General features: G+C 37.6%; 1 protein-coding gene across 6 annotated transcripts in view; it reads left to right on the forward strand.

Moving 5' to 3' along the window:
• Positions 1 to 9,042, forward strand: part of smap2 (small ArfGAP2) — a 35,647-nt gene extending 26,605 nt beyond the window's left edge. For all 6 annotated transcript variants that reach the window (XM_089123212.1, XM_089123215.1, XM_089123213.1 and 3 more), the window contains one exon: positions 4,133 to 9,042. The gene's annotated coding sequence lies outside the window, so the exon portion shown is untranslated. The remainder of the gene's footprint in view (positions 1 to 4,132) is intronic.
• Positions 9,043 to 10,286: the final 1,244 nt, after the last annotated feature.

The following is a 10,286-nucleotide window of genomic DNA, read 5'->3' on the forward strand; positions in this document are numbered from 1 at the left end:
CAACCATTCTGTATTCTTCTAGATTAGCATCAATGTTTCCTCCAGGCCACCAAAGAAACCTCAAGAGATCACAATCATAAGGATCTACCTTAACCTGATGAAACATCGATTCTATGTCCGCCATTATGGCAACATGCTCCATTCTGAATCGCACAAGAACGCTCACCAGTGGACTTGTTAAATCTGGGCCTTGCAAAAGATGGTCATTCAATGATATTCCTTGATATGATGCTCCGCAATCAAATACCACTCTGATCTTTTGCTTTTTAGGATGATACACACCATGGTGAGGTATATACCATAAACGTCCATCAAGTCGTTCCAGTTCAGCTGTGGGAACCTTTTCAGCATGGCCTTTGGCAATGACAGTCTCCATAAAAGTAGTATAGTCAGCATGAAAGGAAGCGTTTCTTTGAAACCTTCTTTGAAGATTCAGAGCACGTTGTTCCACGATTGCTCTATTCTTTGGCATGACTACTTTTTTGTTTTTAAGTGGAAGACCGATACAATAATGCCCATTGGTCAATCTTGCTGACTGTGAAACAAAATCCATGAATTGATGATCTTCCCTTGACAATCCTTGCTGTTCCTCCTCGACACATTCAGGAAAGTCACTCTTGAACTGTTGTTCCCATAACTCATCCAGTTTCATAACTGTGATCCTATTAACAGTCATGTGAGAATGTTCCTTAACATCATACTCTTTCTGTTGCTTGATTGGTCCATTAACTGCCCATCCAAACATGGTCTTAATGGCGTATGGGCCACTGTCTTGACAGCGAATAATCTGCCATGGCTCCAAAGCCTCTGGCACATTAGCACCAATCAACAACTCCACATCAGCATCAATTGAAGGCAAACATAGATGACTTAAATGAGGCCAACAAGAAAGATCGTTTTGTGTGGCGATGTTGGTTTTATTTACAGGCATGGTCTTCTGAGTGTATACATCTGGTAAAGCACAGTAATGCTCTTGGTTCAATCCTGACACTTCCAGATCATTGAGAACATAACAGCAAATGGATTTGTCCTGACTCATGGTTCTCATTAGAATGTTAACTTTCTTTGCCGAGAGATTGAGCTTTGACATCAAACTCTCTGTGCAAAACGTTGCAGAGCTCCCAGAGTCCAGAAAAGCATAGGTGGTCACCACTTTACTTCCTTTCTTGGATTTCACACATACTGGAACAATAGACAACGCACAGTTCTCTTTACCAGCCCCAGTAAGGGCACTAGACTGCAGCGAAACCAAAGCACTTCCCACTGTTGACTTGGACTCCTCTGTATACTGAATGCCCTTTTTCTCTGATGGAAAAATATGAAGAAGACTTGGGTGATTGAGTTGACATATCTTACATGTGCTTCTCGCTTTACAATCACGGCTGTAATGTCCTGTACATAAACAACCGAAACAAATCCCCTTTTTCTTCAGAAAATTCATCTTTTCTGCATGAGATCTTTCAACAAGCCTTTTACAGAAGTTCAATGCATGTGCTCCTTCACAGAAGAGACAGGTTTTATTCACATCCCTCCTACTACAATCCTTTGCACCAGTTGCAGTGACTGTGGTGGCGAAACTACTTCTAGATTTAAAAGTAGACGTTTTGGTATTCAGGTTTCTACCTCCAATAGGCAGAACATCTTGAATGTTTCCAAATACCGGATCTGTGACTATTTTCACCTGTCTTTCTACGAAGTCCACAATATCAGAAAAGCAAGCTGGATGGTTACGTCTTTCCTGTAAGTCATATGCTACAGTTCTCCATCTTTCTCGGAGTTTATAAGGAAGTTTTGCAAGAACAATTTGCATATTAGAGGCAAGATTTAACTCATTCATGTAACAAATATTCTGCATCGCATTGCAGCAACTCCTGAGAAACAAGCTGTAGTCCTGCAGAGCCTTAGAATCTTCAGATCTTATTGTTTGCCATGAGAGTGCTCTTTTCATGTAAGCTGAGGCTATCCTTACCTCATTGCCGAAATGCTCCTTAAGCAAAGCCTTAGCCTTGATATACCCTTGCGAAGGAATCATCAATCGACAGCTTCTAACAAGCTCCATAGGTTGCCCTCTAGTATACTGCTCCAAGAAATGCAAACAATCTGCATGGCTATTTGCTTTCTTTTCAACCACCTCTTCAAATGTTCGTATAAAGTCATGATAACGCAATGGATCTCCATCAAAGAATGGGACCTCCCTTGGTGGAAGTGAGGATAAGTTCTGTTGTTGAACTAATAGGGCAGCAATCTCATTTTGCTTATCAATGAGCTTAAAAATACTTCCTTCTTCCAAACCATCCTGTAAACTCAATCCATGTGCACCCTGCATTCCAAGTCCATGTCCACCATTATGACTGATGCTGGGTAACGGAGGATGTGTCAACCTTGCATTAGAGTTTATAATCTGTTGTTGACTTGACTGAGTTGGAGAACGCATTGGATTCTCTGATGCTACTTGAGCCTGTGAATAAGATAGAGGTGGCTGTAGCGGCATTGAAGGGGACCTTGAAGGTAGAAAAGGCTCCACATTGGGGTTAAGAGCACTGGTTCCAGTATTTCTTACCCTTAAAGCACTGGCGTCAGATGAACTTGTGCAATCACTTTGTTCTAATCTTGCATCGCTATACACTTTCATCTTAGCCATAGAAACAGCAATGTTAGTGTCCAATTCCAGTTGTTCTTTTTTCCTCCTCAAATCCTCCTCTTCCTTCTCCAATATATGTTTTCGTGATAACATTTTTTGATGTGCCAACAAGGCTTCCATTTCGGCCTTAACCTTAAGATGAGCAGATACAATGGAAGATCGACTGGTTCGAGATCCATGAGTTGTTGTCGTTTTCCTGCCCACGTTAGAGACACTATCAGTTGGCTGTATTTGATTCTGCACATCCTCTTCATCCATATCACAGTTAGTTTGAGCATTCATATTATGAGACGAAGAAACTGGTTCAGCAGAAGATGGAATATTAGAATCACCACTCAATTGATATTCAGCAAGCTTATCCATTGGTCTAGAATCATGAATGACAGAAAGTGATGGGCAAAGATTTGCACAACGTTGAGAAATTGATTCTGTTATTTGAGCATTTTGCCTCAGATTCTTAGCTTCATTCAACCATTGTTCAGCATCTTCCACAAATCCATCATTGTGCTTAGCAACTGCATCAAACCACTCATTTTGTTTGTTTTGTTCATCAGGAGGAAGAAAATTAAGTACTTCTTTATGTAACACAGAAGCATCAGCTTTCAAAACTTTCAAAGATCCCACCATTGAAGACACTTGCAAAGCATTTTCATCACATTTCATGAGATCTTTCATTGATGAAATCAAGCTCTTCATTTGATTCACCTTAGCCTTGCGCTCCTTTTGCAATGCCTCAATTTTAAGCGTCAATGCTTTTGCCGTAAGCTTGGGCTCTCTTTTGCTACTCACAGCAGCGTGCGCACCCTCTCCTGCGTCCATTTCTCACACAACGCAATCCTAGTAATCCAACAGCACCGTATTCAACACCCAGCTCAAGCCAACAATTTCATGAATGGGCGCAGCACACTTCATTCCACAACCGCAATCCATCCAATTAGCGGTATTCAAACACTGCACGGCCGGCGACGACAGCGTCTTTTCATTCAATAAACAACTATGCTGCAGCAGCGAAACCGCTCACATACCTCTTCTGCCGTCAGGATACAGAGGCACAATCTCCATTCAGTGTGGGCGTCAGCATTCCACGTGCGTTGTGCGGAGAAATCCTTTTCAATCCGCGATAATCAAAATCCAACAGTAGCCGTTTTCTGTTGACTAAATTGTAGCGGCAAACAGTAACCGCTAAGAGGCTGAGTAGAGGGAATAAAAGGTGACGCGTTTCCACTGCAGATCCAAATGATTTATTGTAACATTGAAATGAACATGATGGATGATGACTAAAAAGTAAACCAAAAGTAATGAAATAGAACAAAACTAAAATGAAATGAAAACGGTCAACAGAAAGTGAGCGTCCCAGCTACTCACCCCCTTCCAACCTGCTAACCACACACAAACTCACAGGTAATATGCACCTACAACAAATGACGTAACAAACTGAAAAAACAAATTTCAAAATAAAAGACACCAACCTAAACCTGGCACCTACAACAGGTATGCTTGAGAATTCTGTTCTTTTTAGGGTCGCATCTTGTTTTTGGTTTGTTTTACATGTCTTTGGTCCGCGTTCATATTTCAGTTGAACTGCACCAGAGTTTGTTTGGAAGCTGAAAACATGGGTCTCGGTCCGCTTCTTTGGTCCACGCCAGGGTTTGGATTCTCGCAACTGTGAACACATCCTAATCCTAGGCTATTTCTAACACGAATCTTAATCCCTAAAATCAGAGGGAAATGATTGGTGAATAACACTGATGTAGAAGCATCTAACCCTGGTTGCAAGATTAAACTTGACATAAACTGTAAACTTGTCCCTCAAATCTGATTGGTTGATTGGAATGTTACTCCAGCAGGATCAACAAAAAAGATGTACATGTACTTGGCGAAATCACGTTCACCATATTTGACCAGTGTTGAGTTGCAGTCATATTTAACATTGTTCAAAATCCAGTCAATTCAATAGGAATTCAATTGATCTGGGACTTTGTGAGGGCCAAAGTTTTCCCCATGCAGATTTTACAACAGATCCCTGTTGTATGTGTGAATACGCCACGTTTGCCAACACAGAAACCTGCATTGGACCATTTTTGCTCGATTTAGTTAATGTGACCACTTGTTTAGTAACAATTTAAGTTTAGAAGCCAGTTAGTTGACATTTGTGTTAGCTAGTCTTAAACTTTACTACTGAGGAAAATTATGTCTCCGCTATCAGGTTCTACAAACCTGCAAATGATACTCTTGTATTGTCATCTTTATAACGCACAGGGTACAACTAAGCCACTTTGACTTTGCTTTTTGTCTTGCTCGCTCTCAACTCAGGAGAAAATAATGGCTTGGGAGGATGAAAGGGTTCTCACATCCATCTCATAGCAGGACATTTACATTCAGCCAAAGATTTATTAATGCTCAGTTGTCTGCACAGATATTAGGAATGAGGGATCCATGTTGCTGTGCATCGTTTCAGAGCATTGCGGTTTGACCTCAAGAGTTTAATGGCGCCATTGATTGTATTGTACACTGGGTTTTTTTCCCCTCATTACTGAGTGCAGGGTCACCGCTGGCTGAGAGAATGAAATTTTGGGACACTCAGGCTGCAGTTTGGACCGAGTCCAAATGAATGTTTCACTCTGACTGCTGCCCGAAGAGCAGAATTTGCCATGGCCACTGTGTGAAGTTCAATCAAAGCAGTCAGCTTGGGGTTTCATTGACTGCTCGCTGTTTGTTTGAGCCTTACATCTACTTTTAAAGTAAACAAATGCGATGAGGTTCACTCTTGATAACTAGGACCCCTTTAAAACAATGACTTCCTTGGTGAACAAACAACCTAAGATGGTTTTGCTGGTCTGGTTTACTGGTTTAATGCAGATTTTAGGCACTTGTCAGGTGGTCAGACTGGGAGACCAACTAGCCAACGGCAAGAATAGCAACAAGACCATCTTAACCCTCAGGTGTTCTTCGGTCATTTCTGACCGAAAAATTTTCTGTTTTGAATATTTAAAAATCACAGCTTTTTCAGAAAATTACGAAACTTGGTGACTTTTATGGCATTGGGTATCTGAATACACAAAAAGGTCATGAGGTCATGATTCGAGCAATTTAAGCGATCGTAAAAAAATGAGTCACACTTTTGCTCTTCTGTCAAAAATGACGACCCCATAGGAAATGAATGGGAAATTGACACACACAAAAAAAAAATTCTGTAAATTTTGTATGTACAATCTACAAATCGGCCACAATTCTAAAAAAAAAAGTACACCGCAAGAAAGGGGTGACACTCTACAACATCTGGAGTGCAAAACAGACACACCCACCAACACACACACATACAAACACACTTTTATACATATACACACCAATAAATTTTGATTACAAAAAGTATGTTTTGAATTTTTAAAAATCACAGCTTCATCGCGATGTTACGAAACTTGGTGACTTTTATGGCATTATGTATGTGAACACACAAAAAAGTTGAGGTCATGATCTGAGTATGCTAAGTGGTCTTTAAAAAAAAATAGTCACACTTGTGGTCTTTGGTCAAAAATGACCCCATAGGAAATGAATGGGAAATTGTAAAAAAATGAAAAAAAAAAAATTGTGAATATTTTGTTTTTTGTCATTTTTTTTTATAAGAAATAGTTTTTGAGATCGTTTCAACTATCTATACAAATCCACCAACAAAAAAAAAAAAAATGTGTTCATAAAACAGCTGAGGAATTCACATGCCTCTCCATAGAGAGCTGTACATGCCATCTAGTGGTTACGCGCTTTTTCTCTATACTGTAACCAGATGGTGCTAATTTTCTTCAAAACATATTTTTTTTTCTGAAGGAAAATACTGCATTAATATTTTTTTTTTGAAAAAAATAATATATATATAGAAAATAATATATATTTTTCCATGGGAAAAATAAACCATAAATATTGCATAAATATTAATGAATTCATTTAAATTGTCTCAAAATACTGAATTAAAAAGAATATATATTATAGAACAAAAATAAATTGCATTGGTTTTACTGGGATGGAGAAAGTTTCATTTTTATGTGTCCGGTCACTTTTGACCAGGAAAGATAACAAGTGTGACTCCGAAACGAAGAGCACCTGAGGGTTAAACAAGCTAGACCACTTTGAACGAAACCAGAGAACCATCTTAAGCTGGTTCATGGTGTTTTGTTTTATTTATTTTTTTGTTCAGGTTTAAGCAGTTGTACATGCGTTAAACACATCTGTGCTTTTGTGTTTATTTTCAGATTATATTTTTATCTTTCATAGCCATAGAGACTGAAAATGTTTTACCTAGGAAATTGATTTTTTTCTCAGTATTTGCTTTCTAAAGGAGTTAATTGTGTTAGACTTCTCTGAATTTTAAAATATTTGGTTTTTCGTTGTAGCCCTGAATGAAAAGAATTGCTTGCTAATATTATTACTTGTGCTTTGCATACCTTGGTGAGTATGTTGTCTGGAATGGCAATGTCATTATGGTTTTGCACATCACTGTTATTGGCCAATTAGTGATGTACAGTAGTGTTTTCATCATACAATTTATTGCTGCTTTTTATTGTGCAAACACATTTAATTTGAATCTGCACTGCATTTTTAGGTTCTGTATGTGCGTTTGCTTTATTCTGATTAAATGGGACCATTATTTCCTCACAATTAGGCGCGTGTGAACCTGTAAATACCATGTTTGTGATTTGAGACTTATAACCCTCTTTGTAATGTCCAAGGTTTTATCTTTAATTTAAAACTATTGTTATAATAGCACTTTACTGTGGAAGCTTGTATGCATGACTCGTTCATTGATTAGACAGCATTTTAATTCCATATGTGACAGCCTCGCGTGCATGCTAGACATTCCAAAACGGCAATCATTGGATGTTCAAACTGACGTCAAATCAGTGATTTGATTCATCTCACCAGGTGTATCTGCTTTTAAGTTGCACTTGAATGTATCTGTCCCGTTTGTCTGTTACAGTTTGTTTTTATTTTATTTTTTCATAGCTAACAAGCATTGTTCAATACTAAAGCCACTTTTTTTCAAAACTCTTCATACTGTCAGCATTACCAACATGAATCATGGCCAAACAGTTTATCTCCAAAACCCACTCAGACCAACAAAAATGTAATTTGGCTCAGTAGCCGGCTGCATAAAATGCTTCAACTACATTTTTTTTTTTTCTATACGGGTCATAACTGTTACATAAAAGCGTAGATTGGTCTAATTTGAATGCGAAAAATAAGACTGATTATTCCCTGGCAAACTTGTTTCTGTGGAAGCTTGTTTTGCAATTGCGAGTTTAGGCCGTATATCTCACAATACCGTCATTTACTCAGAATTGCGAGTTTAATAACCCCCTTGTTTTAGCTTAGACTTCTAGGCTGTGTTTGGACGGCTATTAGACGTCTTTTAAACGCAAAATTGCTTGCTGGGTAGTTTTTTTTTCTTTTTTTTTTTTTCGAAATTTCAACTGTATAACCCGCAATAGTCCTCTCCTTCAGAATTGTGATGTTTATTTCTTGGCGGAAACAAGCTTCCATACAAATTGCCAGTCAGATTTAAAGGGTTAGTTCACCCAAAAATTAAAATTCTGTCAGTATTTAGTCACCCTCATGTTGTTACAAACCTCTATGTGTTTATTTGTTCTGCTGAACACAAAGGACGATATTTGGAAGAATGTTTTAATCAAACAGATCTCATTCCCCATTGACTACAGTTTGGGTGAACTAACCCTTTAAGGCAGTCTCTTAACATAGTGGCTAAGTTTATGCAACTGCCACAGGTCAAATAAAGAAGTGGTAGTGGTCTATGTAAAGCAATATCCTGTTTTAAAATTTTGATCTACAATAATACTTAGGCAAATGATTAATCAGTAATCATTCTGTAATCTGTAGAGATCTAATACAAAGTGCAACTGCTATACAGTGCACATTTCATAGCACACTTAAAGGAAATGCTTTTGGGCAAGCAGTAAATGTCAAAACCACTATTGCTGTTTTCTCAGTAGGCCTATGCATAAATTATTTTCCTTGATGGAAAATGGAGGGCTTGTTTCCACTCACGCTTGCAGTTTCAAGAGAAGACGAGTGGCTTATGACTCCGACAGCTGTGTAATGGTTTCATCGTCCCCTTTGGTGAAACGGTGCTAAAACATCATCTGCCCACATTACATTGTGGAGGTCTTGAACATTCTTCCTTCGAACTCTCACGTGTGAGATGATGACGTCTTGTAAATGTTTGTCATGTTGAATCAAATGGATCACATCATTCTGTGGCTCGCAGTGAGTTTGGTTACTTGCGAAGTTTGTATTCAAGTTGCTCGATCTTGTTTGCTTCCTTTTCAGGATATCTAATGTATTTCAAAGGCTTGAATGTGAAATAAGATGAGAAATAAACAAATAAACTGCAATTAAGGGTTGTGATTTTGTTGTAATATACAGGCCAATTGGCTAAGTATTTTTCTTTAGTAGCACAACACAAATGCTAAATAAATTGTATCTTGACTATAACTACGATAAAGTGTGTGTGTGTGTGTGTGTGTGTGTATATATATATATATATATATATATATATATATATATATATATATATATTCAGTCAAGATAGGCTATTTAAATTTCACCCTAAAATAATAGGTCTATTTGACAGATGTTTGCGTTTTTATTAATGAACATAGATTTACTTCTGCATCTGAACTCAAGCTGTCAATAGAATATTTTCAAATGTGCATTTCCATTTCTTAGAGCCTAACTAGCCTAACATGTAGGCTAATATTAATTTGTGAAATGTTCCGCATCAACCACTAGGGGGCAGGTCACAATCTTCTGGTTGGAAAGCTGTAAAGGTGGGTGTTTGTCGTTCATTTATGTTTCAAATTAATAATTTTTAATAACTTTTCCTGATAAGAATTTAGGTAGTGTAGTCTAGTTTGGGACGCAGCTCTCTAATATTTTAATTTAGGTGCAGCTGCATCTCTGTCCATCTCTTCACTTTCTCACTTCCGGACAAACTTATTTTGGTGGAATTACACTGTAGTTCCGACTGGTGGTATTCAATGATAAATGTGATGTCACCCGTTTTAGAAAAAAAAATGATAATATAATATTTAGGATAATAATTAAATATAGGCTACTACTGCTGCTGCATATACATACATGTGTGTGTGTGTGTACCATAGTGTACATAGCCTATATATATATATATATATATATATATTTGTGTGCGTGTGTCTGTGTGTGTGTGTGTGTGTGTGTGTGTGTATGCATAGTAGCAGCAGCAGTAGTAGTATAGCCTTAATTATTATCTTTCACTAACATTTAATTACTATCATTTTCTTAAAGAATGTGTGTGTGTGTGTATATGTATATATATATATATATATATATGTGTGTGTGTGTGTGTGTGTGTGTGTGTGTGTGTGTGTATATATGTGTGTATATATACACATATAAACTGATATATATATATATATATATATATATATATATATATATATATATATGTGTGTGTGTGTGTGTGTGTGTGTGTGTGTGTGTGAAGAGTTCAGATGCAAAAGCCTCTAAGTGCCATTTCAAATTTTCTTCTAAAATGATCATTTTTATCAAGCTTAGATATTCAAGTTCAGTAATTTCACTTGAATGACAATAAATAGGT

Source organism: Pimephales promelas, chromosome 18, assembly GCF_988280905.1.
Source record: "Pimephales promelas chromosome 18, fPimPro1.hap1.1, whole genome shotgun sequence".
NCBI lineage: Eukaryota > Metazoa > Chordata > Actinopteri > Cypriniformes > Leuciscidae > Pimephales > Pimephales promelas.